Consider the following 26,337-nt stretch of genomic DNA (forward strand, 5'->3'; position numbering starts at 1 on the left):
ATGTGAAACTTGGCATCTCTATGTACCTTTATCCTGGATGGACCAAATATTCATGAACCAAGAATCATCGCACTTATTAGCGCTTCGTGTGGACAGTTAGCAGTGATTTTCCTCTGTATCCAGAACAGCTTACTGCTTTGCTTATGTAAATAATGTAAAGCAATAAGATGACACTGCTCTTCTGTTAGGTAGGACCATAGTGTTAATGAAGTGGTTTTGTTTATAGATTGTATCATGGACAGAAATATAAAACGGGTGGAAGGAACAGGGATATTATTGAATTATGTTTCAATATTTTCATTTATAATAAAAGTAATACCAAAATAATTCTGAAACCACTGTGGTATTCGCTACCTACCAGTGAGAGGCAGCTGTCACTATTCCCCCCATCCTATCAGACAAAGTAGCAGTGCTATTCTCAATGATGCATATTGCTCCAACACCTGTACTTTCTGCTTTTCCATCCATCCATTTTCTGAAACCGCTTAATCCCTATGCTTTTCCATGTATAAGATAAAGTGCTGTTTCGCAGAAATTAGGGCGGTGTCCTTATTTGTTGCTAATACACAGTTTACCAAACATTATGGCGAATCATAACTTATACAAGATGAAATTCCAGCACTCTCCTTTTCATATGAAGTGTATTTTTTTTTCCACTCACAGAAGGAGAATGGAATTGGAATGAAAACCACCCAGACAGCAAGGCCCTGAGAAGGGAAATACAGTGAGGGAAATATAGGAATTCAACAGGGGGTCAACTACTTAAGTTGACCTATTTATAAAGAAATGAGAAGTCTATAATTTCAATGGTAGGTTTAACATCAGAAGACAGATTTTCAACAAAACAAGAAAAACATCATTATGTAACTGGTACAAATCAATCTGTCATTTATCTAGGGAAAAAAGTATTTGATCTCTTGGAACACATGCTTTAGTAGTTGATGAAATAACCAGTGTTTGTAAGCACAGCTGTCAGACATTGTAGTTGGTCACCAGGTTTGCATGCAGGTCATCAGGAATTTTCATCCACTCCTCTTTGCAGACCTCCAAAACGTTAAGGTTTTTAGTAGGGTGACCAGATAATCCATGTCAGGGAGGACACTTTGAGCTACTTCGGGTTTTACAAACTACTTTCAAATTGAAAGGCTCCTGTGCTCGGCTAAATAGTTCAGCTCTTCTTGTGCTTTGACTGGTTTGTTTCCTTGACTGAAAGACTCATCCAGCTGTTTCACATTAGCATTAGTGACATGCATGATTATAGGAGACTGACCAATCAGCACACAGCAAGAACTCAGTGCTTAAGTGAAATCCAGGTCCTTTTAATTGAAATGGTAATTTACAATTCCTGTCCTGGCTCAGAGTGTCCTCCCTGACATGGATTATCTGGTCACCCTATTTTTAGGCTGTCACTTTGGAGACCTGCTGTGGATATGGGTCTGGCCTGGCATGAGATTTACACCCACTGCCCTGGATTTTCAAGGGCAAGCAAAAGTTCACCAGACACCACCGGAACGGCGAGGCTTTCCAGACTGACAGTCTTTCTTGAACGTTAAAAATGCTCTCAATTCAATGTATCTTTATATAGCACTTTACATGGATGTCTTGTGATACATTACAACATCATTAGAGACATAAATACAGAATGGGAAAAAGGAAGGAAAGAAATTAAATAAAGAAAGCCAGATGACAATGGAGGAGAGGAACCAAAAACTCCCAAGTAAGGAGATCCAAGGTCAACTGGCTGCCCAACCCCCCTGGGCATCCTAACATTACTGAAAAGGTAAGTACAAGCTGTGATTAAGAATGAAGACAAAGTCCATCAATGAGTCCGTTATCCACGCTGGGCTGTGTTGGGCGGCCATGAAGGCTTCACCTAGATGATAGTTCATAGGCCCCATTCGCGATGTCACCCCTCCATGGGACTGAACCAGGAATCCAGCTCCAATTAACTTTTCCCTCAGCAGCTCAGTCCATAACCTAGGTGTCATCTTAGATACAAAGCCTCTCATTTAAATCACATGTAAATGCAGTATCGAAGGCGTGCTTCCTACTGCTACGCCAAATCGCGAAACTGCAATGATTTCTTAAATAGGTTGACATTTCTTTCAAAGGTAAAACCATGTGTCTGTTCTCATTGTAAAGCACAAATACTAAGCTTTAATATGCTGTATGATGTACCAGTGTGGCCTGTTTTGTGAGGTCAGGACAAGCTTGATTCATTTACCTATTTCAGGCTGTTGCACAGACTGTCAGTCCCCATGTCCAAATGCCTCAGTCATGATAATCTTAGTAAGTGACCTGCGGGGATCACACCTGTAATATTTCAGGCTTTGTTCTGTGTAAACAAGGATTAGCTTGCACACGTAATCAGTGTCCAAGAATGGAAATCCAATCAGTCAAGGCCTCGCCATTAATGAATGAGCGACCAATTGCAATCGGTGCACAAATAATAAGGGAATTTCACATTGAGAGGGTTTTGCGCGATCGGCAAGATCCTTTATTGTTGCCGGATGATATTCTTTTCAAAAGATACTACTTCAGCCGAGATGGAATATTCCATCTTAAATTTATTAGCTCCGTATAGTAGACGTCCAAGTAGGCGAAGACGGGCTCTCAAAGCCACACAAACAATGTGCATTGCCTTGAGATTTTGCAAGCGGGACTTTTTTGTATACTGTAGGAGTGTAGGCGATTGCAGGCAATTAAAGACACATTTTATGCCGTTGCAAGTAATGTATAGGCTACTCAATAAAATTGCAGTTCTATAAAGAATTTAAAAATAATACTAATATTTTCATTACCCAGAATTTCCAAAGGTTTTCTCTGCCTTCTTCTTATTAGCTTCAAAAGGAATGTTTTATGAATATTAAAGATTTCCTAGCTACATTTCATATACAAAAAATACATAACACACACACACACATATGCATGGCAAATTATTTTACAGTCTTATCTTATATAATAGGACATGAACATTGAATTTGATAGTTATCTTTTATTTTCACATCTGAACACAACGCACGAACATGAAGGAATCATTTGCATTTGCAACCAACCCCTCCGCAAAAGCCCCAGCGGAAAACTGGCCGCGGACCGGGGTGGGAATCCTCAAGCTGGAAGGCAGTACTGCTTCATGTTCACATTAGCTAGCTAGCTAGTTAGCATGGATTCAGAATGCACTGTAGTACAACTATAAAGGACGTAACGTGACACAGAAAAACAATTACTAACTGGCAATGCACGTTAGCATTACTTTAAATGACAACTTTACCTGTCACTTACCAGAAGAGTCGCCTATACGTTAGCCGAATGACAGCAGGCAGAACCCGGCGCGTTTTTCAGTAATACACCGGAGTTAAACTTATTTACACACTTTTAACACAAACACTGTCAGCTATTAACTCATAGGTGGTAGTAAAGCTGAAATTAAAATAAGGCAACACTTATTTTGATACTTTTTTTTGGTTGTTTTTTACTTAACCGTTCCTTCCTCCTATTCCTCTGTCTCTGCTTATTGACGTTTAGGAGAGAGTGCCAAACATAAATTAACGATGCAAGATTGTCAAACCAAGACAGACACAGCACAAAAGAGACGACAAAGACACAAATATTGAATATATGTTTTATTGTAAAGCTCACATCCTAGCATATCTTATCCTAGCATATCTACAAACACATTTATTATTGTATAGCACGATATCACATTACACCGTCTCAAAACGTTTTACAGCATCCCCACCCAAAGCCCCCAGTGAGTAAGCCATAGGCGACAGTGGCAAGGAAAAACTCCCTATTAGGAAGAAACCTTGGGAGGGACCAGACTCAAAGGGGGAGCCCATCCTCCAGGGGCTGGCAGGGAGAGTCAACTTATCTAACTTACCTACCTTAGCTTATCTAATTTACCTACCTTAGCTTATCTAATTTACCTACCAACACTTAAACGACATCTCTATTAATACGCCGTCCCCGGCCGTAGCCCATTATTAATCCATTACTCCTGGCGGTTTGCGGAGGCTGCCCCTGGCCCATCTCAGGTCGCCGGTCACTGGAGCCATGGAAGTCCGTGCTTCGCCGTCCCCGGCCATAGCCTATTAGTCCAGCAGTATTCTGTTTTAAGACAAGGAGAGGCTATTGATATTGTATTGAACCTCTGTGGGTATTAAAGGTATATCCACAAGCAAGCCAGCAATAGTCCTAATTCACACTGTGGTGTACGCGAAACACCCCCCCTCCTAAGCGGCAGCATATACGATTTCATCCAGCACCCTCCCTTAGCACGCCATATTGCACGGACAGATTGGTCACTGATCTGAAACGAGTTGAGCTACTTTGTCGAGTTAGGCTACCGTAGTGCTAATCGATAGCCCTATCCCTTACCCTAATCCCCAAAAAACCCGTAAAACCCTATCCCCCCAAAAAAAACCTAAAACCCTAACCCCCCAAAAAACCCTAAAAGCTCAACTCGTCGGAACATCGGTATGCATTCTGCGGCAGGGATGCATTTTTCCTCATAACGCATGTTATACTCTAATTCAAGTGTTCTAATAGTCTCTTAATCTAGGGCTTTACCTTCGGCATGTAACACTTCCTCCGCGTCTTATCTATCCTTTCCGTTTCCTTACTTGTTATTTTTATTTTGATAATAATTACAATTTTGATCTTGATTACTTTAATTTCGTTTCTCTCCATTTTATAGAAGACTTAAAAACACAGTCACTCGTTAAAGCGCTGGAAAGAAGTTTGAGAAAAGAAGCACATGTGATTCAAAACTAATCAAGCTGTTGTCATGGATGCCCATTCGTACCATAACTGACAATACGATCCTATGCAAGTCGTCGGCGACTTTCGGCTGCGATCGGCTCCGACTGACCGGTCGTACGTCCGATTCGGCCGTAAGCAGGGTTGCCAACTCTGACGCATCTGGCGTGACACTCACGCTTTCAAAGAAATCTTACGGCGAATATCTATTAATCCATTTAAACCTAAAATTGGCTACATGAAAAGCGTTGGGGCAGTTTGTAAATAGTCTGCAGGGTTTGCAAGGTAATAAAACTGTTATATACATCTAAATATACGTGTGTAGACTTGTCTCGAATTCAAAATCTCACGCCAACTCGATCATTCGCTGCAATGTCTCGTAGTACTTATTTTATGTGCATTCGCGCTGTTATGACAAGAAATCACTGTGCATTTTAGCTACAAATTAGCCACATAAATGTTAAAATGCAGGGTAATTTTTCGTCATAACAGCGTGGACGCACATAAAATAAATAGGCATTTGCGCTGCTACAACAAGGAATTGCCGCGCGTCTACGGGGAATGCGTAGGGGAGACCGGGTATGTTGTAACACTTTTTGCTAATCGATAGCCCTAACCCTTACACTAACCCCCAAAAACCCCTAAAACCCTAACCCCCAAAAAGCTCAACTCGTCAGAACACCGGCATGCATTCTACGGCAGGGATGCCTTTTTCTGCATAACACATGTTATATTCTAACTCGAAGTGTTCTAATAGTCTCTTAATCTAGGGCTTTACCTTCGGCATGTAACACTTCCTCCGCGTCGTATCTATCCTTTCTGTTTCCTTCTTTATTTTTATTTTGATATTAATTTTAATTTTGATCTTGACTGTAATTTCGTTTTTCTCCATTTTTTTAGAAGACTTAAAAACACAGTCACTCGTTAAAGCGCTGGAAAGAAGTTTGAGAAAAGAAGCACACGTGATTCAAAAGTAATCAAGCTGTTGTCACGGATGCCCATTCGTACCATAACAGACAATACGATCCTATGCAGGTCGTCGGCAACTTTCGGCTGCGATCGGCTCGGACTGACCGGTCGTAGGTGCGATTCGGGCCGTAAGCAGGGTTGCCAACTCTGACGCATCTGGGGTGACACTCAAGCTTTCAAGCTGAAACGCTCACAGCAAGAAATCTTTCGGCGAATATCTGTTAATCCACGTTAAACCTAATTTTTTCTATTAAGTACCCCATTAAGTTTGTTTGCTACAAACTGTACCAAGTCAAACCTCTGCAAGAATATCACAGACCTGGTGAGTTCATGACAAATAGGCCTACATGGTGTTCCTTTGTTACAACCTGCCCCACTACCAGGGTAGGGTGTAACACGTGTTGCGGTAAGTTGCAACAGTTAGACAAAAGAAGCAAAAACACTGGCCACACTGTGCTATATGGTTCAAAAAGAAGTTTTTGAGGACTGACTGACCATAACTCATATATCCACTAGTGTGCTAGAACAAACTTTCTTAATGGTATGTATGGCTTAATCAATACTCTACTACAATGCATCTGAGCAAAAAAACCTCAGAATCAAATAAAAATAATGTGTGTTTGTGTGTTCTTAATCGGTCACAATGCTGACAAATGAATCTTGGTAACCCTGCAGTACAGGCTTGGTGGGCCCAGATACTGTCAGTCTATAATACAGGTCTGCCGCCTGAGTCAAATATTCTGCCAGCACAGTGTACCCAAATATTCCTGCACCTCAGAGAAAACTTTGTCGCTGCTGTGGTAACCTACACTGAGAAGATCACTGGACCCCTGGTCTCTCAGCTTCTGCAGTGATTTGCAGTATCTGTTCAGTGTTACATGGCAGATCTCATGTGTCTTCGCAACTGACCTGACTGACTTGCCCTTCCTTGTGACCTCATCAGATGCTTTTTTAAAAACACTGGCAGGCACACCTCTTTCAGTCTTTCTTTTCCACTGTCTAGACATTCTGTAAAATTATTAAAATCAAGGAAGTGTCCTTATTTGTATGTAAGGGGATGGTTGTAATACTTATTAAAGATGTGTAACAACCCAGCCCAGCCCTCTTAGCTATTGCACCTTCCTCTGTTGATCTAAGTGCTGTTACTGGACTGATCATTAAGCAGTGAGGCAGATTGCACCACCAACTACAAAGTAAATGAACAGATAGACTAGAAATACACTCACTGGCCACTCTATTAGGTATACCTGTTCACCTGTCTGTATGTCAGCAGCACAATGTATAAAATTATGCAGATCAAAGTCATGCTCATATCAAACACCAGAATGGGGAAGAAAGGTGATTTAAGTGACTTCGAAGGCGACATTGTTCTTGGTGTTAGGTGGACTGGTATGAGTATTTCAGAAAATGCTGATCGACTGGTATTTTCACAATCTTTAGGGTTTACAGAGAATGGGCCGAAAAAGAAAAAACATCCAGTGAGCTGTGGTTCTCTGGGAAAAAATGCCTTGTTGATGGCAGAGGTCAGGGACAGACTGGCTCTAGGTGATAGAAAGGCAAGAGTAACTCAACAACTCGTTACCACCAAGGTATGCAGAAGAGCATCTGTGAATGCACAACACATCCAACTCTGAAGCTGATGGGCTACAGCAGCGGAAGACCACACCAGGTGCCACTCCTGTCAGCTACAAACAGGAAACTCAGGCTACAGCGGGCACGGGCTCACCGAAAATAGACAATGGAAGACTGGAAAGAGGTTGCCTGGTCAGATGAGTCTCAATTCACTGCGGCAACATCCAGATGGTAGGGTCAGAATTTGGTGTAAGCAAAATAAAACCATTGATGCATCTTGCCTTGTATCAACAATTCAGATTGGTTGTGGTATAATGGTGTGGAGAGTATTTTATTTGCACACTTTGGGGCCCTTAGTGCCAACTGAGCAATGTTTAAATGCCACAGCCTACCTGAGTATTGTTGCTGACCATGTCCATCCCTTTATGACCACAGTGTACCCAGCTTCTAATAGCTACTGCAGCAGGGTAACGTGCCATATCACAGAGCTCATATCATCTCAGACTGGTTTCTTGAACATGAAAATAAGTTCACTGTACTCAAATGGCCTCCACAGTCACTAGATTTCAATAGAGCACCTATGGAATGTGATGGAATGGGAGATTTGAATGGATGGATGGATGGATGGATTTGCATGACGGTACAGCAGACAAATGTGCTGCAACTGTGTGGCCAGTGTGTGTATCTTCTTGATAATGATTGACTGGCACCAAATACACTGGCACTGAATAAGGACCCCACGTATATTTACGTATATTAAGCTGTAGTGATGAGGATTCTCACGTTATCTGCGCTGACATTTTACGCGGGATCGTGGTGATACCGCTCCGACGGTGACACTGGTCCTGCGCTCATATTTCTTGGCTTGTCTCGGCCAGCAGGGGACATAGCAGCGTCGCCCCACTCGTGCCGAGAAGATGGGCGACCGTTGAGCAGCAGATACTTATATGAAGCAGAACGAAAATCGCGAGAGCAACAAAGAATGCACGCGGTGCGCTCTGGCCAAAACGCCGTCTGGCATTTCCAGAAGGGTTCAGGCGGAGCTGGGTAGCTCCTTGCTGGTGTTGCGCCATATTTTGTGACCGTTGTAATGCGTGACTTCAGGGGTGCCGTTTCACACGTTATTGGGAATGAAGGTTCCTGTTCACATGCACGTGCCTTCTGCACATCTTACGTACCGTAATTTTTTAATTTTTCAAGGCAGCAGACTTTTTCAAAGCAGCAGCGTTTCCACTTTTTGTTCCGTCATCTTATTTGGAGACATTCTAAAACGCTTAATGTGAAAAAGCTTAATGTCGCTATTTTGGTACATTAAACCACACCAAGTTTGTCACACACATATCTGGTCATACAGACTTTCACCTGACAAAAAAACAAAACCAAAATGCTAGGAATTTGGACTTTATACTACTCTCTTCCTTGCCTGTGCCACGTCATGCATGCTATCACAGAAAACACAAAACACAAGCAGGATAGACCAAAAGCTAAGGATAAAATAAAACCATAAAACAAACAGGTGAGACAGACCAAAGGCCAGCCTTGTTCCATGACTGGAAGGGTGTCAACTTTTAAGCTGCTCATGCAAGCCACTGAGCTACATAGCAGGCCAGGGAATAAGGATTCCCTGTCATTACACAAATAAATCACTCCAGGTAATAGCAGACGCTATAGAAATGGAGGTGAAAAAGAAGAGATGGAAGAGAGAGGAGAGAAAGCCGAAGAGTCAGAGATCAGGAGACGAGCAAGAGAGAGAGTGAGCTGGGGCATTAGGGGCAGCGGGAGCAGCAGCTGCAGAAGCTGGGGCCGTTGGGGCATTAGGTGTAGGAGCAGTAGTAGGAATAGTGGGTGTAGCTGCGGGGGGTTTGGCTGCAGCAGGAGCTATAGGAGGGGGGTTGAAGGAACCAAAGTTGCAGCCAGAGCAGACAGTGTAGGAGAGGCTGCAAAAAATGCAGCTGAAGCTGTGGCAGAGATATCAGGAAAAACTGCAAAAGAAACTTGGGAATTATGGCAGAGACTGACAAAAGCAAAGGAAACACTATATATAAATTACTATAGTAGGTCAAATGGAAGGAAGCAGCTGCTTCAGTGATAGATGCAAGTAAACAGCTGCTACATTAATTAGATGTAAGGAAAGAGCCGCTTCATTGATTAAGCTGCAGGGCAGGCAGGACTATCTACTGTGACAGAAGTGTGGGGTGCCACACGAAAACTAGTCAGACCTGGAGAATAAGCTCTCACACAGCTTCAGCAGCGACTCTACTAAGATGGGATGACTCTTCCCAGCATGAATGCGATCACCTGTGATCAAATGCTGCACATGAATCGGGGGGTTTTAACCATCATCCTACCCACATATTTACATACACGGGCTACCGACTGGGGGCATCAAGAATAATTTACTGAAAGGAGCAATGATAATGGCAGAATAATAATGGCAAATCATTTCTTCTCAAAGTACTATTAGTCTTGCAATTAATGTCATCTAATATTATTACAATTAATTTGCATACTTTGTAAAATGAAAATCTACACTTTTCTTCTGTAGCTTCTATCCCGAGCACAATCCACATTAAAAGTTATTGACCCTCTGATTCTGCTATCACTTACTTTTCAGTAATTTCAAGTAAACATTATGTGTGTTGTATTTGTATGATGAAATCAATCTTTGAGCTCAGTATGAAATAACTGAAATAAACACAGTCATTCAAACTTGGGCACTTTTCAATTTTGTTTTGTCTTTCAATAAAAGCTGCAGCATCAAATCTGGCCAATTCTGATCTGCTTGCCATTCTTGCCTAAAAAACAAATGCTGGGGTTATCAAAAACTATGTTATATAGCTATATTCCAGATTTTTCACATCTTGGAGCTCCGAGGAACCTCCTTCTCCATACATATCCCTCTTTCCCACTCTTCCCTCAAATACTGTTACATTTGTGTTTTTTCCACTCACACCCTGTCTTGATCATGCTCTGACTGCATGGCATCCATATGCGTGTCAAGTTATTTTACAGTCTTATCTTATATAATAGGACATGAACATTGAATTTGATAGTTATCTTTTATTTTTATTTCTGAACACAACACACGAACATGAAGGAATCGTTTGCATTTGGAACCAACCCCTCCGCCAAAGCCCCAGCAGAAAACTGGCCGCGGACCGGGGTGGGAATCCTCAAGCTGGAAGGCAGTACTGCTTCATGTTCACATTAGCTAGCTAGCTAGTTAGCATGGATTCAGAATGCACTGTACTACAACTATAAAGGACGTAACGTGACACAGTAAAACAATTACTAACTGGCAATGCACGTTAGCATTACTTTAAATGACAACTTTACCTGACACTTACCAGAAGAGTCGCCTATACGTTAGCCGAATGACAGCAGGCAGAAGCCGGCACGTTTTCCAGTAATATACCGGAGTTAAACTTATTTACACACTTTTAACACAAACACTGGCAGCTATTAACTCATAGGTGGTAGTAAAGCTGAAATTAAAATAAGGCAACACTTATTTTGATACTTTTTTTTGGTTGTTTTTTTACTTAACCGTTCCTTCCTCCCATTCCTCTGTCTCTGCTTATTGACGTTTAGGAGAGAGTGCCAAACACAAATTAACGATGCAAGATTGTCAAACCAAGACAGACACAGCACAAAAGAGACGACAAAGACACAAATATTGAATATATGTTTTATTGTAAAGCTCACATCCTAGCATATCTTATCCTAGCATATCTACAAACACATTTATTATTGTATAGCACGATATCACATTACACCGTCTCAAAACGCTTTACAGCATCCCCACCCAAAGCCCCCAGTGAGTAAGCCATAGGCGACAGTGGCAAGGAAAAACTCCCTATTAGGAAGAAACCTTGGGAGGGACCAGACTCAAAGGGGGAGCCCATCCTCCAGGGGCCGGCAGGGAAAGTCAACTTATCTAACTTACCTACCTTAGCTTATCTAACTTACCTACCTTAGCTTATCTAACTTACCTACCAACACTTACACGACATCTCTATTAATACGCCGTCCCCGTCCATAGCCCATTATTAATCTATTACTCCTGGCGGATTGCTGAGGCTGCCCCTGGCCCATCTCAGGTCGCCGGTCACTGGAGCCATGGAAGTCCGTGCTTCGCCGTCCCCGGCCATAGCCTATTAGTCCAGCAGTATTCTGTTTTAAGACAAGGAGAGGTTATTGATATTGTATTGAACCTCTGTGGGTATTAAAGGTATATCCACAAGCAAACCAGCAACAGTCCTAATTCACACTGTGGTGTATGCGAAACACCGCCCCCCCACCTCCTAAGCGGCAGCATATACGATTTCATCCAGCACCCTCCCTTAGCACGCCATATTGCACGGACAGATTGGTCACTGATCTGAAACGAGTTGAGCTACTTTGTCGAGTTAGGCTACCGTAGTGCTAATTGATAGCCCTATCCCTTACCCTAATCCCCAAAAAACCCGTAAAACCCTAACCCCCCAAAAAACCCTAAAAGCTCAACTCGTCGGAACACCGGCATGCATTCTGCGGCAGGGATGCATTTTTCCTCATAACGCATGTTATACTCTAATTCAAGTGTTCTAATAGTCTCTTAATCTAGGGCTTTACCTTCGGCATGTAACACTTCCTCCGCGTCTTATGTATCCTTTCCGTTTCCTTACTTGTTATTTTTATTTTGATAATAATTACAATTTTGATCTTGATTACTTTAATTTCGTTTCTCTCCATTTTATAGAAGACTTAAAAACACAGTCACTCGTTAAAGCGCTGGAAAGAAGTTTGAGAAACTTCCCCGCGTCTACGGGGAATGCGTAGGGGAGACCGGGTATGGTTGTAACACTTTTTGCTAATCGATAGCCCTAACCCTTACACTAACCCCCAAAAACCCCTAAAACCCTACCCCCCAAAAAGCTCAACTCGTCAGAACACCGGCATGCATTCTACGGCAGGGATGCCTTTTTCTGCATAACACATGTTATATTCTAACTCGAAGTGTTCTAATAGTCTCTTAATCTAGGGCTTTACCTTCGGCATGTAACACTTCCTCCGCGTCGTATCTATCCTTTCTGTTTCCTTCTTTATTTTTATTTTGATATTAATTTTAATTTTGATCTTGACTGTAATTTCGTTTTTCTCCATTTTTTAGAAGACTTAAAAACACAGTCACTCGTTAAAGCGCTGGAAAGAAGTTTGAGAAAAGAAGCACACGTGATTCAAAAGTAATCAAGCTGTTGTCACGGATGCCCATTCGTACCATAACAGACAATACGATCCTATGCAGGTCGTCGGCAACTTTCGGCTGCGATCGGCTCGGACTGACCGGTCGTAGGTGCGATTCGGGCCGTAAGCAGGGTTGCCAACTCTGACGCATCTGGGGTGACACTCAAGCTTTCAAGCTGAAACGCTCACAGCAAGAAATCTTTCGGCGAATATCTGTTAATCCATGTTAAACCTAATTTTTTCTATTAAGTACCCCATTAAGTTTGTTTGCTACAAACTGCACCAAGTCAAACCTCTGCAAGAATATCACAGACCTGGTGAGTTCATGACAAATAGGCCTACATGGTGTTCCTTTGCTACAACCTGCCCCACTACCAGGGTAGGATGTAACACGTGTTGCGGTAAGTTGCAACAGTTAGACAAAAGAAGCAAAAACACTGGCCACACTGTGCTATATGGTTCAAAAAGAAGTTTTTGAAGACTGACCATAACTCATATATCCACTAGTGTGCTAGAACAAACTTTCTTAATGGTATGTATGCTTAATCAATACTCTACTACAATGCATCTGAGCAAAAAAACCTCAGAATCAAATAAAAATAATGTGTGTTTGTGTGTTCTTAATCGGTCACAATGCTGACAAATGAATCTTGGTAACCCCGCAGTACAGGCTTGGTGGGCCCAGATACTGTCAGTCTATAATACAGGTCTGCCGCCTGAGTCAAATATTCTGCCAGCACCTTCTCCTGCACCTCAGAGAAAACTTTGTCGCAGCTGTGGTAACCTACACTGAGAAGATCACTGGACCCCTGGTCTCTCAGCTTCTGCAGTGATTTGCAGTATCTGTTCAGTGTTACATGGCAGATCTCATGTGTCTTTGCAACTGACCTGACTGACTTGCCCTTCCTTGTGACCTCATCAGATGCTTTTTCAAAAACACTGGCAGGCACACCTCTTTCAGTCTTTCTTTTCCACTGTCTAGACATTCTGTAAAATTATTAAAATCAAGGAAGTGTCCTTATTTGTATGTAAGGGGATGGTTGTAACACTTATTAAAGATGTGTTACAACCCAGCCCAGCCCTCTTAGCTATTGCACCTTCCTCTGTTGATCTGAGTGCTGTTACTGGACTGATCATTAAGCAGTGAGGCAGATTGCACCACCAACTACAAAGTAAATGAACAGATAGACTAGAAATACACTCACTGGCCACTCTATTAGGTATACCTGTTCACCTGTCTGTATGTCAGCAGCACAATGTATAAAATCATGCAGATCAAAGTCATGCTCATATCAAACACCAGAATGGGGATTTAAGTGACTTTGAAGGTGACATTGTTCTTGGTGTTAGGTGGACTGGTATGAGTATTTCAGGATATGCTGATCGATTGGTATTTTCACCATCTTTAGGGTTTACAGAGAATGGGCCGAAAAAGAAAAAACATCCAGTGAGCTGTGGTTCTCTGGGAAAAAAATGCCTTGTTGATGGCAGAGGTCAGGGACAGACTGGCTCTAGGTGATAGAAAGGCAAGAGTAACTCAACAACTCGTTACCACCAAGGTATGCAGAAGAGCATCTGTGAATGCACAACACATCCAACTCTGAAGCTGATTGGCTACAGCAGCGGAAGACCACACCAGGTGCCACTCCTGTCAGCTACAAACAGGAAACTCAGGCTACAGCGGGCACGGGCTCACCGAAATTAGACAATGGAAGACTGGAAAGAGGTTGCCTGGTCAGATGAGTCTCAATTCACTGCGGCAACATCCAGATGGTAGGGTCAGAATTTGGTGTAAGCAAAATAAAACCATTGATGCATCTTGCCTTGTATCAACAATTCAGATTGGTTGTGGTATAATGGTGTGGAGAGTATTTTATTCGCACACTTTGGGGCCCATAGTGCCAACTGAGCAATGTTTAAATGCCACAGCCTACCTGAGTATTGTTGCTGACCATGTCCATCCCTTTATGACCACAGTGTACCCAGCTTCTAATAGCTACTGCAGCAGGGTAACGTGCCATGTCACAGAGCTCATATCATCTCAGACTGGTTTCTTGAACATGAAAATAAGTTCACTGTACTCAAATGGCCTCCAGTCACTAGATTTCAATAGAGCACCTATGGAATGTGATGGGATGGGAGATTTGGATGGATGGATGGATTTGCATGAGGGTACAGCAGACAAATGTGCTGCAACTGTGTGGCCAGTGTGTGTATCTTCTTGACAATGATTGACTGGCACCAAATACACTGGCACTGAATAAGGACCCCACGTATATTTACGTATATTAAGCTGTAGTGATGAGGATTCTCACGTTATCTGCGCTGACATTTTACGCGGGATCGTGGTGATACCGCTCCGACGGTGACACTGGTCCTGCGCTCATATTTCTTGGCTTGTCTCGGCCAGCAGGGGACATAGCAGCGTCGCCCCACTCGTGCAGAGAAGATGGGCGACCGTTGAGCAGCAGATACTTATATGAAGCAGAACGAAAATCGCGAGAGCAACAAAGAATGCACGCGGTGCGCTCTGGCCAAAACGCCGTCTGGCATTTCCCAAAGGGTTCAGGCGGAGCTGGGTAGCTCCTTGCTGGTGTTGCGCCATATTTTGTGACCGTTGTAATGCGTGACTTCAGGGGTGCCGTTTCACACGTTATTGGGAATGAAGGTTCCTGTTCACATGCACGTGCCTTCTGCACATCTTACGTACCGTAATTTTTTAATTTTTCAAGGCAGCAGACTTTTTCAAAGCAGCAGCGTTTCCACTTTTTGTTCCGTCATCTTATTTGGGGACATTCTAAAACGCTTAATGTGAAAAAGCTTAATGTCGCTATTTTGGTACATTAAACCACACCAAGTTTGTCACACACATATCTGGTCATACAGACTTTCACCTGACAAAAAAACAAAACCAAAATGCTAGGAATTTGGACTTTATACTACTCTCTTCCTTGCCTGTGCCACGTCATGCATGCTATCACAGAAAACACAAAACACAAGCAGGATAGACCAAAAGCTAAGGATAAAATAAAACCATAAAACAAACAGGTGAGACAGACCAAAGGCCAGCCTTGTTCCATGACTGGAAGGGTGTCAACTTTTAAGCTGCTCATGCAAGCCACTGAGCTACATAGCAGGCCAGGGAATAAGGATTCCCTGTCATTACACAAATAAATCACTCCAGGTAATAGCAGACGCTATAGAAATGGAGGTGAAAAAGAAGAGATGGAAGAGAGAGGAGAGAAAGCAGAAGAGTCAGAGATCAGGAGACGAGCAAGAGAGAGAGTGAGCTGGGGCATTAGGGGCAGCGGGAGCAGCAGCTGCAGAAGCTGGGGCCGTTGGGGCATTAGGTGTAGGAGCAGTAGTAGGAATAGTGGGTGTAGCTGCGGGGGGTTTGGCTGCAGCAGGAGCTATAGGAGGGGGGTTGAAGGAACCAAAGTTGCAGCCAGAGCAGACAGTGTAGGAGAGGCTGCAAAAAATGCAGCTGAAGCTGTGGCAGAGATATCAGGAAAAACTGCAAAAGAAACTTGGGAATTATGGCAGAGACTGACAAAAGCAAAGGAAACACTATATATAAATTACTATAGTAGGTCAAATGGAAGGAAGCAGCTGCTTCAGTGATAGATGCAAGTAAACAGCTGCTACATTAATTAGATGTAAGGAAAGAGCCGCTTCATTGATTAAGCTGCAGGGCAGGCAGGACTATCTACTGTGACAGAAGTGTGGGGTGCCACACGAAAACTAGTCAGACCTGGAGAATAAGCTCTCACACAGCTTCAGCAGCGACTCTACTAAGATGGGATGACTCTTCCCAGCATGAATGCGATCACCTGTGATCAAATGCTGCACATGAATCGGGGGGTTTTAACCATCATCCTACCCACATATTTACATACACGGGCTACCGACTGGGGGCATCAAGAATAATTTACTGAAAGGAGCAATGATAATGGCAGAATAATAATGGCAAATCATTTCTTCTCAAAGTACTATTAGTCTTGCAATTAATGTCATCTAATATTATTACAATTAATTTGCATACTTTGTAAAATGAAAATCTACACTTTTCTTCTGTAGCTTCTATCCCGAGCACAATCCACATTAAAAGTTATTGACCCTCTGATTCTGCTATCACTTACTTTTCAGTAATTTCAAGTAAACATTATGTGTGTTGTATTTGTATGATGAAATCAATCTTTGAGCTCAGTATGAAATAACTGAAATAAACACAGTCATTCAAACTTGGGCACTTTTCAATTTTGTTTTGTCTTTCAATAAAAGCTGCAGCATCAAATCTGGCCAATTCTGATCTGCTTGCCATTCTTGCCTAAAAAACAAATGCTGGGGTTATCAAAAACTATGTTATATAGCTATATTCCAGATTTTTCACATCTTGGAGCTCCGAGGAACCTCCTTCTCCATACATATCCCTCTTTCCCACTCTTCCCTCAAATACTGTTACATTTGTGTTTTTTCCACTCACACCCTGTCTTGATCATGCTCTGACTGCATGGCATCCATATGCGTGTCAAGTTATTTTACAGTCTTATCTTATATAATAGGACATGAACATTGAATTTGATAGTTATCTTTTATTTTTATTTCTGAACACAACACACGAACATGAAGGAATCGTTTGCATTTGGAACCAACCCCTCCGCCAAAGCCCCAGCGGAAAACTGGCCGCGGACCGGGGTGGGAATCCTCAAGCTGGAAGGCAGTACTGCTTCATGTTCACATTAGCTAGCTAGCTAGTTAGCATGGATTCAGAATGCACTGTACTACAACTATAAAGGACGTAACGTGACACAGTAAAACAATTACTAACTGGCAATGCACGTTAGCATTACTTTAAATGACAACTTTACCTGACACTTACCAGAAGAGTCGCCTATACGTTAGCCGAATGACAGCAGGCAGAAGCCGGCACGTTTTCCAGTAATATACCGGAGTTAAACTTATTTACACACTTTTAACACAAACACTGGCAGCTATTAACTCATAGGTGGTAGTAAAGCTGAAATTAAAATAAGGCAACACTTATTTTGATACTTTTTTTTGGTTGTTTTTTTACTTAACCGTTCCTTCCTCCCATTCCTCTGTCTCTGCTTATTGACGTTTAGGAGAGAGTGCCAAACATAAATTAACGATGCAAGATTGTCAAACCAAGACAGACACAGCACAAAAGAGACGACAAAGACACAAATATTGAATATATGTTTTATTGTAAAGCTCACATCCTAGCATATCTTATCCTAGCATATCTACAAACACATTTATTATTGTATAGCACGATATCACATTACACCGTCTCAAAACGCTTTACAGCATCCCCACCCAAAGCCCCCAGTGAGTAAGCCATAGGCGACAGTGGCAAGGAAAAACTCCCTATTAGGAAGAAACCTTGGGAGGGACCAGACTCAAAGGGGGAGCCCATCCTCCAGGGGCCGGCAGGGAAAGTCAACTTATCTAACTTACCTACCTTAGCTTATCTAACTTACCTACCTTAGCTTATCTAACTTACCTACCAACACTTACACGACATCTCTATTAATACGCCGTCCCCGTCCATAGCCCATTATTAATCTATTACTCCTGGCGGATTGCTGAGGCTGCCCCTGGCCCATCTCAGGTCGCCGGTCACTGGAGCCATGGAAGTCCGTGCTTCGCCGTCCCCGGCCATAGCCTATTAGTCCAGCAGTATTCTGTTTTAAGACAAGGAGAGGTTATTGATATTGTATTGAACCTCTGTGGGTATTAAAGGTATATCCACAAGCAAACCAGCAACAGTCCTAATTCACACTGTGGTGTATGCGAAACACCGCCCCCCCACCTCCTAAGCGGCAGCATATACGATTTCATCCAGCACCCTCCCTTAGCACGCCATATTGCACGGACAGATTGGTCACTGATCTGAAACGAGTTGAGCTACTTTGTCGAGTTAGGCTACCGTAGTGCTAATTGATAGCCCTATCCCTTACCCTAATCCCCAAAAAACCCGTAAAACCCTAACCCCCCAAAAAACCCTAAAAGCTCAACTCGTCGGAACACCGGCATGCATTCTGCGGCAGGGATGCATTTTTCCTCATAACGCATGTTATACTCTAATTCAAGTGTTCTAATAGTCTCTTAATCTAGGGCTTTACCTTCGGCATGTAACACTTCCTCCGCGTCTTATGTATCCTTTCCGTTTCCTTACTTGTTATTTTTATTTTGATAATAATTACAATTTTGATCTTGATTACTTTAATTTCGTTTCTCTCCATTTTATAGAAGACTTAAAAACACAGTCACTCGTTAAAGCGCTGGAAAGAAGTTTGAGAAACTTCCCCGCGTCTACGGGGAATGCGTAGGGGAGACCGGGTATGGTTGTAACACTTTTTGCTAATCGATAGCCCTAACCCTTACACTAACCCCCAAAAACCCCTAAAACCCTAACCCCCAAAAAGCTCAACTCGTCAGAACACCGGCATGCATTCTACGGCAGGGATGCCTTTTTCTGCATAACACATGTTATATTCTAACTCGAAGTGTTCTAATAGTCTCTTAATCTAGGGCTTTACCTTCGGCATGTAACACTTCCTCCGCGTCGTATCTATCCTTTCTGTTTCCTTCTTTATTTTTATTTTGATATTAATTTTAATTTTGATCTTGACTGTAATTTCGTTTTTCTCCATTTTTTAGAAGACTTAAAAACACAGTCACTCGTTAAAGCGCTGGAAAGAAGTTTGAGAAAAGAAGCACACGTGATTCAAAAGTAATCAAGCTGTTGTCACGGATGTCCATTCGTACCATAACAGACAATACGATCCTATGCAGGTCGTCGGCAACTTTCGGCTGCGATCGGCTCGGACTGACCGGTCGTAGGTGCGATTCGGGCCGTAAGCAGGGTTGCCAACTCTGACGCATCTGGGGTGACACTCAAGCTTTCAAGCTGAAACGCTCACAGCAAGAAATCTTTCGGCGAATATCTGTTAATCCATGTTAAACCTAATTTTTTCTATTAAGTACCCCATTAAGTTTGTTTGCTACAAACTGCACCAAGTCAAACCTCTGCAAGAATATCACAGACCTGGTGAGTTCATGACAAATAGGCCTACATGGTGTTCCTTTGCTACAACCTGCCCCACTACCAGGGTAGGATGTAACACGTGTTGCGGTAAGTTGCAACAGTTAGACAAAAGAAGCAAAAACACTGGCCACACTGTGCTATATGGTTCAAAAAGAAGTTTTTGAAGACTGACCATAACTCATATATCCACTAGTGTGCTAGAACAAACTTTCTTAATGGTATGTATGCTTAATCAATACTCTACTACAATGCATCTGAGCAAAAAAACCTCAGAATCAAATAAAAATAATGTGTGTTTGTGTGTTCTTAATCGGTCACAATGCTGACAAATGAATCTTGGTAACCCCGCAGTACAGGCTTGGTGGGCCCAGATACTGTCAGTCTATAATACAGGTCTGCCGCCTGAGTCAAATATTCTGCCAGCACCTTCTCCTGCACCTCAGAGAAAACTTTGTCGCAGCTGTGGTAACCTACACTGAGAAGATCACTGGACCCCTGGTCTCTCAGCTTCTGCAGTGATTTGCAGTATCTGTTCAGTGTTACATGGCAGATCTCATGTGTCTTTGCAACTGACCTGACTGACTTGCCCTTCCTTGTGACCTCATCAGATGCTTTTTCAAAAACACTGGCAGGCACACCTCTTTCAGTCTTTCTTTTCCACTGTCTAGACATTCTGTAAAATTATTAAAATCAAGGAAGTGTCCTTATTTGTATGTAAGGGGATGGTTGTAACACTTATTAAAGATGTGTTACAACCCAGCCCAGCCCTCTTAGCTATTGCACCTTCCTCTGTTGATCTGAGTGCTGTTACTGGACTGATCATTAAGCAGTGAGGCAGATTGCACCACCAACTACAAAGTAAATGAACAGATAGACTAGAAATACACTCACTGGCCACTCTATTAGGTATACCTGTTCACCTGTCTGTATGTCAGCAGCACAATGTATAAAATCATGCAGATCAAAGTCATGCTCATATCAAACACCAGAATGGGGATTTAAGTGACTTTGAAGGTGACATTGTTCTTGGTGTTAGGTGGACTGGTATGAGTATTTCAGGATATGCTGATCGATTGGTATTTTCACCATCTTTAGGGTTTACAGAGAATGGGCCGAAAAAGAAAAAACATCCAGTGAGCTGTGGTTCTCTGGGAAAAAAATGCCTTGTTGATGGCAGAGGTCAGGGACAGACTGGCTCTAGGTGATAGAAAGGCAAGAGTAACTCAACAACTCGTTACCACCAAGGTATGCAGAAGAGCATCTGTGAATGCACAACACATCCAACTCTGAAGCTGATTGGCTACAGCAGCAGAAGACCACACCAGGTGCCACTCCTGTCAGCTACAAACAGGAAACTCAGGCTACAGCGGGCACGGGCTCACCGAAATTAGACAATGGAAGACTGGAAAGAGGTTGCCTGGTCAGATGAGTCTCAATTCACTGCGGCAACATCCAGATGGTAGGGTCAGAATTTGGTGTAAGCAAAATAAAACCATTGATGCATCTTGCCTTGTATCAACAATTCAGATTGGTTGTGGTATAATGGTGTGGAGAGTATTTTATTCGCACACTTTGGGGCCCTTAGTGCCAACTGAGCAATGTTTAAATGCCACAGCCTACCTGAGTATTGTTGCTGACCATGTCCATCCCTTTATGACCACAGTGTACCCAGCTTCTAATAGCTACTGCAGCAGGGTAACGTGCCATGTCACAGAGCTCATATCATCTCAGACTGGTTTCTTGAACATGAAAATAAGTTCACTGTACTCAAATGGCCTCCAGTCACTAGATTTCAATAGAGCACCTATGGAATGTGATGGGATGGGAGATTTGGATGGATGGATGGATTTGCATGAGGGTACAGCAGACAAATGTGCTGCAACTGTGTGGCCAGTGTGTGTATCTTCTTGACAATGATTGACTGGCACCAAATACACTGGCACTGAATAAGGACCCCACGTATATTTACGTATATTAAGCTGTAGTGATGAGGATTCTCACGTTATCTGCGCTGACATTTTACGCGGGATCGTGGTGATACCGCTCCGACGGTGACACTGGTCCTGCGCTCATATTTCTTGGCTTGTCTCGGCCAGCAGGGGACATAGCAGCGTCGCCCCACTCGTGCAGAGAAGATGGGCGACCGTTGAGCAGCAGATACTTATATGAAGCAGAACGAAAATCGCGAGAGCAACAAAGAATGCACGCGGTGCGCTCTGGCCAAAACGCCGTCTGGCATTTCCAGAAGGGTTCAGGCGGAGCTGGGTAGCTCCTTGCTGGTGTTGCGCCATATTTTGTGACCGTTGTAATGCGTGACTTCAGGGGTGCCGTTTCACACGTTATTGGGAATGAAGGTTCCTGTTCACATGCACGTGCCTTCTGCACATCTTACGTACCGTAATTTTTTAATTTTTCAAGGCAGCAGCGTTTCCACTTTTTGTTCCGTCATCTTATTTGGGGACATTCTAAAACGCTTAATGTGAAAAAGCTTAATGTCGCTATTTTGGTACATTAAACCACACCAAGTTTGTCACACACATATCTGGTCATACAGACTTTCACCTGACAAAAAAACAAAACCAAAATGCTAGGAATTTGGACTTTATACTACTCTCTTCCTTGCCTGTGCCACGTCATGCATGCTATCACAGAAAACACAAAACACAAGCAGGATAGACCAAAAGCTAAGGATAAAATAAAACCATAAAACAAACAGGTGAGACAGACCAAAGGCCAGCCTTGTTCCATGACTGGAAGGGTGTCAACTTTTAAGCTGCTCATGCAAGCCACTGAGCTACATAGCAGGCCAGGGAATAAGGATTCCCTGTCATTACACAAATAAATCACTCCAGGTAATAGCAGACGCTATAGAAATGGAGGTGAAAAAGAAGAGATGGAAGAGAGAGGAGAGAAAGCAGAAGAGTCAGAGATCAGGAGACGAGCAAGAGAGAGAGTGAGCTGGGGCATTAGGGGCAGCGGGAGCAGCAGCTGCAGAAGCTGGGGCCGTTGGGGCATTAGGTGTAGGAGCAGTAGTAGGAATAGTGGGTGTAGCTGCGGGGGGTTTGGCTGCAGCAGGAGCTATAGGAGGGGGGTTGAAGGAACCAAAGTTGCAGCCAGAGCAGACAGTGTAGGAGAGGCTGCAAAAAATGCAGCTGAAGCTGTGGCAGAGATATCAGGAAAAACTGCAAAAGAAACTTGGGAATTATGGCAGAGACTGACAAAAGCAAAGGAAACACTATATATAAATTACTATAGTAGGTCAAATGGAAGGAAGCAGCTGCTTCAGTGATAGATGCAAGTAAACAGCTGCTACATTAATTAGATGTAAGGAAAGAGCCGCTTCATTGATTAAGCTGCAGGGCAGGCAGGACTATCTACTGTGACAGAAGTGTGGGGTGCCACACGAAAACTAGTCAGACCTGGAGAATAAGCTCTCACACAGCTTCAGCAGCGACTCTACTAAGATGGGATGACTCTTCCCAGCATGAATGCGATCACCTGTGATCAAATGCTGCACATGAATCGGGGGGTTTTAACCATCATCCTACCCACATATTTACATACACGGGCTACCGACTGGGGGCATCAAGAATAATTTACTGAAAGGAGCAATGATAATGGCAGAATAATAATGGCAAATCATTTCTTCTCAAAGTACTATTAGTCTTGCAATTAATGTCATCTAATATTATTACAATTAATTTGCATACTTTGTAAAATAAAAATCTACACTTTTCTTCTGTAGCTTCTATCCCGAGCACAATCCACATTAAAAGTTATTGACCCTCTGATTCTGCTATCACTTACTTTTCAGTAATTTCAAGTAAACATTATGTGTGTTGTATTTGTATGATGAAATCAATCTTTGAGCTCAGTATGAAATAACTGAAATAAACACAGTCATTCAAACTTGGGCACTTTTCAATTTTATTTTGTCTTTCAATAAAAGCTGCAGCATCAAATCTGGCCAATTCTGATCTGCTTGCCATTCTTGCCTAAAAAACAAATGCTGGGGTTATCAAAAACTATGTTATATAGCTATATTCCAGATTTTTCACATCTTGGAGCTCCGAGGAACCTCCTTCTCCATACATATCCCTCTTTCCCACTCTTCCCTCAAATACTGTTACATTTGTGTTTTTTCCACTCACACCCTGTCTTGATCATGCTCTGACTGCATGGCATCCATATGCGTGTCAAGTTATTTTACAGTCTTATCTTATATAATAGGACATGAACATTGAATTTGATAGTTATCTTTTATTTTTATTTCTGAACACAACACACGAACATGAAGGAATCGTTTGCATTTGGAACCAACACCTCCGCCAAAGCCCCAGCGGAAAACTGGCCGCGGACCGGGGTGGGAATCCTCAAGCTGGAAGGCAGTACTGCTTCATGTTCACATTAGCTAGCTAGCTAGTTAGCATGGATTCAGAATGCACTGTACTACAACTATAAAGGACGTAACGTGACACAGTAAAACAATTACTAACTGGCAATGCACGTTAGCATTACTTTAAATGACAACTTTACCTGACACTTACCAGAAGAGTCGCCTATACGTTAGCCGAATGACAGCAGGCAGAAGCCGGCACGTTTTCCAGTAATATACCGGAGTTAAACTTATTTACACACTTTTAACACAAACACTGGCAGCTATTAACTCATAGGTGGTAGTAAAGCTGAAATTAAAATAAGGCAACACTTATTTTGATACTTTTTTTTGGTTGTTTTTTTACTTAACCGTTCCTTCCTCCCATTCCTCTGTCTCTGCTTATTGACGTTTAGGAGAGAGTGCCAAACATAAATTAACGATGCAAGATTGTCAAACCAAGACAGACACAGCACAAAAGAGACGACAAAGACACAAATATTGAATATATGTTTTATTGTAAAGCTCACATCCTAGCATATCTTATCCTAGCATATCTACAAACACATTTATTATTGTATAGCACGATATCACATTACACCGTCTCAAAACGTTTTACAGCATCCCCACCCAAAGCCCCCAGTGAGTAAGCCATAGGCGACAGTGGCAAGGAAAAACTCCCTATTAGGAAGAAACCTTGGGAGGGACCAGACTCAAAGGGGGAGCCCATCCTCCAGGGGCCGGCAGGGAAAGTCAACTTATCTAACTTACCTACCTTAGCTTATCTAACTTACCTACCTTAGCTTATCTAACTTACCTACCAACACTTACACGACATCTCTATTAATACGCCGTCCCCGTCCATAGCCCATTATTAATCTATTACTCCTGGCGGATTGCTGAGGCTGCCCCTGGCCCATCTCAGGTCGCCGGTCACTGGAGCCATGGAAGTCCGTGCTTCGCCGTCCCCGGCCATAGCCTATTAGTCCAGCAGTATTCTGTTTTAAGACAAGGAGAGGTTATTGATATTGTATTGAACCTCTGTGGGTATTAAAGGTATATCCACAAGCAAACCAGCAACAGTCCTAATTCACACTGTGGTGTATGCGAAACACCGCCCCCCCACCTCCTAAGCGGCAGCATATACGATTTCATCCAGCACCCTCCCTTAGCACGCCATATTGCACGGACAGATTGGTCACTGATCTGAAACGAGTTGAGCTACTTTGTCGAGTTAGGCTACCGTAGTGCTAATTGATAGCCCTATCCCTTACCCTAATCCCCAAAAAACCCGTAAAACCCTAACCCCCCAAAAAACCCTAAAAGCTCAACTCGTCGGAACACCGGCATGCATTCTGCGGCAGGGATGCATTTTTCCTCATAACGCATGTTATACTCTAATTCAAGTGTTCTAATAGTCTCTTAATCTAGGGCTTTACCTTCGGCATGTAACACTTCCTCCGCGTCTTATGTATCCTTTCCGTTTCCTTACTTGTTATTTTTATTTTGATAATAATTACAATTTTGATCTTGATTACTTTAATTTCGTTTCTCTCCATTTTATAGAAGACTTAAAAACACAGTCACTCGTTAAAGCGCTGGAAAGAAGTTTGAGAAACTTCCCCGCGTCTACGGGGAATGCGTAGGGGAGACCGGGTATGGTTGTAACACTTTTTGCTAATCGATAGCCCTAACCCTTACACTAACCCCCAAAAACCCCTAAAACCCTAACCCCCAAAAAGCTCAACTCGTCAGAACACCGGCATGCATTCTACGGCAGGGATGCCTTTTTCTGCATAACACATGTTATATTCTAACTCGAAGTGTTCTAATAGTCTCTTAATCTAGGGCTTTACCTTCGGCATGTAACACTTCCTCCGCGTCGTATCTATCCTTTCTGTTTCCTTCTTTATTTTTATTTTGATATTAATTTTAATTTTGATCTTGACTGTAATTTCGTTTTTCTCCATTTTTTAGAAGACTTAAAAACACAGTCACTCGTTAAAGCGCTGGAAAGAAGTTTGAGAAAAGAAGCACACGTGATTCAAAAGTAATCAAGCTGTTGTCACGGATGCCCATTCGTACCATAACAGACAATACGATCCTATGCAGGTCGTCGGCAACTTTCGGCTGCGATCGGCTCGGACTGACCGGTCGTAGGTGCGATTCGGGCCGTAAGCAGGGTTGCCAACTCTGACGCATCTGGGGTGACACTCAAGCTTTCAAGCTGAAACGCTCACAGCAAGAAATCTTTCGGCGAATATCTGTTAATCCATGTTAAACCTAATTTTTTTAGGTTTGTTTGCTACAAACTGCACCAAGTCAAACCTCTGCAAGAATATCACAGACCTGGTGAGTTCATGAC

At 42.7% G+C, this 26,337-nt stretch overlaps 4 long non-coding RNA genes across 5 annotated transcripts; all 4 read right to left on the minus strand.

Annotated features, from left to right (window-relative positions):
- Nucleotides 1-3,608: 3,608 nt before the first annotated feature.
- Nucleotides 3,609-5,686, minus strand: LOC111851355 (uncharacterized). Of its 2 annotated transcripts, none has more exons than XR_011983331.1 (2): nucleotides 5,537-5,686; nucleotides 3,609-4,107 (listed from the first exon to the last, which is right to left on the minus strand). It is a non-coding gene; the product is annotated as an uncharacterized lncRNA (long non-coding RNA). The 2 variants fall into 2 exon arrangements; XR_011983332.1 differs by lacking the exon at nucleotides 5,537-5,686 and adding an exon at nucleotides 4,570-4,795.
- Nucleotides 5,687-10,973: 5,287 nt separating this feature from the next.
- On the minus strand, nucleotides 10,974-12,612 carry LOC140579124 (uncharacterized). Its single transcript, XR_011983320.1, has 2 exons — nucleotides 12,331-12,612; nucleotides 10,974-11,472 (listed from the first exon to the last, which is right to left on the minus strand). It is a non-coding gene; the product is annotated as an uncharacterized lncRNA (long non-coding RNA).
- Nucleotides 12,613-17,731: 5,119 nt separating this feature from the next.
- On the minus strand, nucleotides 17,732-19,296 carry LOC140579118 (uncharacterized). Its single transcript, XR_011983316.1, has 2 exons — nucleotides 19,089-19,296; nucleotides 17,732-18,230 (listed from the first exon to the last, which is right to left on the minus strand). It is a non-coding gene; the product is annotated as an uncharacterized lncRNA (long non-coding RNA).
- Nucleotides 19,297-24,471: 5,175 nt separating this feature from the next.
- On the minus strand, nucleotides 24,472-26,110 carry LOC140579122 (uncharacterized). Its single transcript, XR_011983319.1, has 2 exons — nucleotides 25,829-26,110; nucleotides 24,472-24,970 (listed from the first exon to the last, which is right to left on the minus strand). It is a non-coding gene; the product is annotated as an uncharacterized lncRNA (long non-coding RNA).
- Between the last annotated feature and the right edge of the window lie 227 nt (nucleotides 26,111-26,337).

Source organism: Paramormyrops kingsleyae, chromosome 17 (genome assembly GCF_048594095.1).
Source record: "Paramormyrops kingsleyae isolate MSU_618 chromosome 17, PKINGS_0.4, whole genome shotgun sequence".
Lineage (NCBI taxonomy): Eukaryota > Metazoa > Chordata > Actinopteri > Osteoglossiformes > Mormyridae > Paramormyrops > Paramormyrops kingsleyae.